The 6,094-nt window shown below is 46.3% G+C and overlaps 1 pseudogene; it reads right to left on the minus strand.

Moving 5' to 3' along the window:
- Nucleotides 1–2,137: 2,137 nt before the first annotated feature.
- LOC114688484 lies at nt 2,138–4,692 on the minus strand (annotated as a pseudogene).
- Between the last annotated feature and the right edge of the window lie 1,402 nt (nt 4,693–6,094).

Consider the following 6,094-nt stretch of genomic DNA (forward strand, 5'->3'; position numbering starts at 1 on the left):
AGGAAAGAGAATATGTTCATTAAGTATATTCCAAATGAGTGCAGTGTGGGCAGGAAGAAAAAGAGAATGACCAGCTGTACAGGACAGAGGCTGCAGGTCTCTATTTTGAACAAGTAATTGTTTTTAGAGAGTTTCTTTGTGTGCAGTTTCCTGGCATGCTATTCAGTCCCTGTGGACAGGAGTCCAGAGATGATGATGGCACAAATTTCTGGAAAATTATCATGATCTACTCTCCATATCATTCCCAGTGTAGGCAATCCTAATTTTTTGCCATTGATTTTTTTAAATGGGAATGGATTCCATGAAATGGAGACTAATGATGCTCATGAAGCTGTTTAATGCCCCCCCCTTTTTTTTTTTTACTAAATTTATTCTCTAAGAGTAGATATACAAAATTATCATATTGAAACTGGACATGGTGGTTGCATACCTCTAATCCCAGCACTTCAGAAGAAGAGGCATAAATATCAGGAGATCAAGACTATCCTAAGCTACATGTTTTGTGTCTTAATACAACAATAACCACGATAAAAATAAAAATTCATGCCAGGCAGTGGTGGCTCCTGCCTTTAATCCCAGCACTCGGGAGGCAGAGCCAGGTAGATCTCTGTGAGTTCAAGGCCAGCCTGGTCTACAAAGCGAGATCCAGGACAGGCACCAAAACTACACAGAGAAACCCTGTCTCAGAAAACCAAAAATAAATTAATAATAAAAAAATAAAAATTCATATAGTAATTGTACACTTCCTACCTGTATAAATCACTTGCTAAATTTGTGCCATCTCTTATAGACATAGATAAGTAGACATAGTTTACAACTTCTCAGAAGGCTTGTATATCATGGCACACACCTGTAATGCCAACACTTAGAAGTTAGGAGTGGGAAAATGCAGAGTTCAAGGATAAGAAACCCATGATGGAGGAGGACACACAGGCACAGACAGAATCTCCAGGGGATGAACTGGGGAAAGTCAGGTAACTGCTGTGAGAAGAGGTGAGTGAGGTCCAGAATTCTCTGGTTTATTAGTAAAGTAAAATAGGAAAATTGGAGAGCAAGAACGGGTGGGAGTGTCCTCTTTCTCTATATTTAAACCTGAAACTGACCAAGAGATGAATGAACCTGGAGGTTCAGAATGAGTCACTAGGTCTGGTTGCTCTTCTTTCCACTGCAGCCATATTTAACAGATGTCCTTTCTCTGATCTTTCCACTGTCCTTGTGTTTTAATTATCATATTGTATTGGCCAATTTTAGCTTATTACAGTTGTCAGAAACCAGGCTGTGACCCTGTCTGATGACAATACCACAGAGGTTCCTTGGTAAAGGGTCCATGGGCCTTGAAGGACAATGAAAGACACACCCCTGGTGCTATCAGAAAGTGGGGTGACCCTGGGGAGAAGGATAGCCGACTCAAACTCAGCACTGAAAAAAGGTCTCATTCCCTGTAGATACAGAAAACAGAAACAGATGAAACTGGGATGCCCACTTCCTTGGGATGGAGGACAACAGGACAGACAGCCACAGTCCTCTAGAATCTACAGGGAATAGACTGGCCTTTGTCAGTAACAGCTGTATGAAGTGGTGGGCGATGGCCAGACATATCTAAAAATATTAGCAAAGTAAAGTAGGAAATTTTACAAACCAGAACAAGGAAAGCATCCTGAGTTCATAAAGGGGGGTTAGTGTGTCTATAGAGCATCCCCATCCTGTGAGAAGGAACTGCCAGAGCCCTGATTAAGACAAAGAGTTCCAGAATTTCAGCATAGTTTTAACATGACGAGTTATTTTGGAGAAATATGAAAAGATGACCCAGGTGGAAAGAGAGTGTATGAAAGCCCAGGGTGTTCTGATCAACAACTGTGCACAGCCCAGACCACACTTGACTCCAACGGCCACAATAGGTAATAGACTTGGCACAGCACACATGAATTCCATAAGATTCTGAGCCTTTATTTTCTCCATCACCTTTTACTCGTCTCTAGGACACCCACTCTGGCAAGAAGTTGCACAATCATTAAAAAAAAAAAAAAAAAAAAAAAGCTTAATTAAGGACAGAAGCACCTGGCGGTGGTGGCACACACCTTTATTCCCCTCACTCCGGAGTCAGAGGCAGGCAGAGTTGTGAGTTTGAGGTCAGCCTGGTCTACAGAGCAACCTTTTCTCAGGAAAACAAAAACAAACGACAGAAGCGTGAAATTGTAGCTCGTTGAAAACTAAACTACAATCAGCAATTGTGGTTTCCCAGCCCCACCGCTATTGGAGAGATGACTGGGGAGGAGACAAAGGTCAGGGTGGGGTGAGGCCTGTTGCTGCTCAAAGCTAGGCTGAACTCGTCCCCTGCTTACATTTTGCTCAGAGGAAACAGACAATAGCCACCATCACATAGAGAAAGAGAAGGCATGAGGTCTTGAGGCCACAGTAGGAAAAGGAGAAACTGGAACAAATTCTGTTTGGCTCAGTCCAGCTATCTTATCCTGTAGAAGAAAAGAACAAGGAAGAAACTCAGATCAGTGTCTTAAATGGTGACGTTCTGAACAGCTGATCACACACTCAAACTGTCCCAATCCCAGAAGTGCCCACACCCCACGGTTCTATCCTCTGACCTCTCCCTGTCTCACACCAGGTCCTTTAGGGTATCACTTTTTAAAGCTGGAACAGAAGGCTGGACATCCTAGAAACTTTACCCAACCCCCACCCCACCCCACCACCACCACCACCACCACCCGCAGTGGGAAAGTAAAACAAGACCAAGTCAAAGCCTCTGAAGATGGAACTGCTGAGCAGCTATGGGCTGGCTGAGAACCTCCATGGCTCCTGCATACACTGCCACAGGTGTCTCAGGGAAGAGCCCCCAGTATAAAGACTGGCAAGCCTGAACAAGGCTGCCTCACCATTTACCCCTGGGAATACTCCCTTGCATTAGAGCTCATGGAAGCAACATGATCTAGAAGGCCTAGAGGAATCTCCTGGTCCTTATCTGAAGTTTCCAGAACTCTGACTACAGATCCAGAGAAAGATGGGGAAACATGATAGTAGACTGCACATGAAGAGGACTAACTGGACTCCTGGTGATGTGTTCTAAGTAGGGACCATTACATCTGACCTCTGACAGCTGAGGATCAGGTCTCTGCCACCTCTATCACTGCAGTGAAGAATCTGTTCATTATTTCCTTCACAATAGAGTTAATGTCAGCACATCAGCACAAGACTGAATAAGCAACTGTGTGGAGGAGTCTTTGCTCTCCTGTGTCAGGGCACACTCTCAGCTGAACTTGATATTCCCATGGAGACTTGAACTCAGACCCTGCCCTTTCCTTACCTTTAGTCCTCCTCTTCCATATCAGAAAAGTCACCACGGCTCCCATAAGCACAGCTCCAAGAACCAGGCCAGTAACAATTGGCATGATGGGGACAGAGGGCTGAGGAGGCTCTGACAGAGAATGGAAGGAACAGTGAGGCCTCTGACCTCCAGCTATCAGTCATGACCCTGATCCATTTCTCCCAAAGCCTCCCACTCTCTTTGTGATAGGCTCTGTGGTCAATCCCAGTCCTTACCCCATCTCAGGGTGATGGGTTCAGGCAGTTCCTCATGAGTCACATGGCATGTGTATCTCTGCTCCTCTCCAGGAAGCACCACCACAGTTGCCCACTTCTGGAAGGTCCCATCCCCTGCAGGCCTGGTGTCCATCATCTCCATGTCCTGTGTCTGGTTGCTCCCATCCCTCTGCCAGGTCAGGGTGATTTCAGCAGGGTAGAAGTCCAGGGCCCGGCATCTCAGGATGATTTTCCCATCAGTTCTGACTTTTTGGGTTACATGTATTTGTGGGATCTCTGAGGGGAACAAATTAGAAAATCCAGGCTTTCTGCATTCTTCCTGGGGATCCATCAGTGCTCATGTGACCTTGTTTTTAATGGACGGAACAGTTGGCTTGAAGGAGTTATACAGACCCCACCCATCAGCCTAATCTCAGGATAAAGATGGGGTAAACTATTCCTTGGAAAGTTCCAGATTCAGCTTGAGCCAGCACAGAGCAAGAGACTCTGGATCTCACTCTAGGAATACGGACTTCTGGTTCTGACTGGATGGAGACTCAGACTCAGCAACACTGGGCTCAGACCTCCAAAGTGCATGGACAGGAAACAGGCCCGAGAGAACTTGTGGTCCACAAAGCAAGTGGAAGGGTATTGCTGTTTAATTGGAAAACTGAAGTGTCCTGAGAGAAGGCTTAGCCCTGAGAGAGTCCCTCTCTTATTGAATTAGAAAACCCATGAGACACTTCCCCCTTTGATTCAAGACTGAGTTCTTATTCCAGCTGCTCCCTGCTGAGGAGGAATCCTCAGGGGACAGGGGCTCCAGTTTCAGAGCAGATGGGCAGTTTTTATCCTTACCTGTTCTCAGCAGTCTCCTTCCCATAGTCCACTTGTGAAGGAGCAACTGCACACATTGCTTCTCCAGGTAAGTCTTCACCACTTGTGAAAAATCTCAGCTGCCTTGCCAACGGAGGTCCAAGTGCTGAGGTCCTCGTTCAGGGTGATGTAATCGTGGTGGTTGAAGTTTAATTCGAATTGTTGGTGACTGGAATACATTCCAGACAGCAAATCACAGCCATACAGATTCTGAATTGTGTGATGTCCTGGCCAAGCTCTCACTCTCAGCCACTACCACAGGCCCCGTCCCTTGGTGGGGCCCTCCAGTGGCTCTCTCCCTCCCTCCCTCTTCCCTCCTTCCCTCTCTCCCTCTGCTTTCTAAATGGCTGGATTTGGACTTAAACTGCACAAAAAGCCAGGTCAGTGTCCCAAGGCTCTCTTCAGCCTAGTCTCCATGGGTCACATTTCCCTGGGGTAAATTTCAAACATGGCACACTAGGGCCACCCCATTGGGAGCTTGAAATTTGGGATTTCTGATTTGGGCTCACTCACCAGTTGAACTATGATTGTAGATATCGAGCATTTTCTTCAGCCTTTTTATGAACACTTTGGTTTCTCTCAGGGCCTGCTGTGTCCTCTGGCTCCTGCTGATCCACCCATGGTACACAGTATCCCATCCTTGGAGGCTCCTCTCTACTGTCCAATCTCTCAAACTGTGTGTCATTCACAAAGGTCACAATGATGAACTGGGGCTCCACAAGGCCAGGCCAGGTGAGGAGAGTTTGGAAATAGTTCAGCCAGTGTGAACCTAGGTGCAGTGAGCCTTTAGATCTCGACACCCCACTTAGCAGCCTATGCTGCTCCCCACATTCCTCCCAGGAGAGCAGGGAGCAGGGACAGGGGACAGGATATAAAATAAATAAGGGACAGGTCCTGACTGGGTTAGGGAAGAGACAGACCTTCCTATACTACAGCCCAGGGATGAGTTAATTTTGTCTCCCAGGTTAGATCCTTTCCCTCCTGACACACTCACCCTCTAGATGCCTGGTCAGGGCCAGGTCAGCCAGGACCAGGAGAAGAGCCTCGGGGCCAATGGTCTTCTTCCCACTTGAAGAGTGGACACTGAGTCTCTGCTAGTCTGTGCTCCGTTTATAATCTTGATGTGGATGAGGCTGATTAGCTTCTCTAAGACTTCCCAATGGTAATGAAGCATTGAGATTGGGTCATGGAAAGATGAACTCCTGGCAGAGGAGTCTCCTGGGCCCTGCTTTCCTGGCTCAGACCCAGCTCTGGGACCTGGTATCCTGGGAGCGGTGTCAGGGGAGAAGTTGCTTACTCTGGTCTTTGCTGCCCTCGTCCTGGTCACAGTACCCTTCTGAGTCCAGCCTAGAGGCCACTGAGTCGTCAGTTCTCAAACCTGGAGGTGTCTATAGAGTCTTGGAAGTTGATTGGCCCTCAAAGGTATTTATGCTTGTGTGGATTATATCTATCTATGCTCACTATGTTAGGAACTGAGGATTTTGAAACATTTGCTTTATTGAATACATTAATAATAGAGTGCATGTAAGCAGAATGTTTACAAAAAGGAACAACTATTTTCCAAAATATAATGGTATGGTGAAAATAATAGATGTTTCCATGTCTGCCTGTCCTTATCCTCATATTCTTACTAGTGATGCTTTGGATTCTTCTTTTTAACCTTTTAGTTTTATGTGCAGTGTGGGAAGTG

This window comes from Peromyscus leucopus, chromosome 16_21, assembly GCF_004664715.2.
Source record: "Peromyscus leucopus breed LL Stock chromosome 16_21, UCI_PerLeu_2.1, whole genome shotgun sequence".
NCBI lineage: Eukaryota > Metazoa > Chordata > Mammalia > Rodentia > Cricetidae > Peromyscus > Peromyscus leucopus.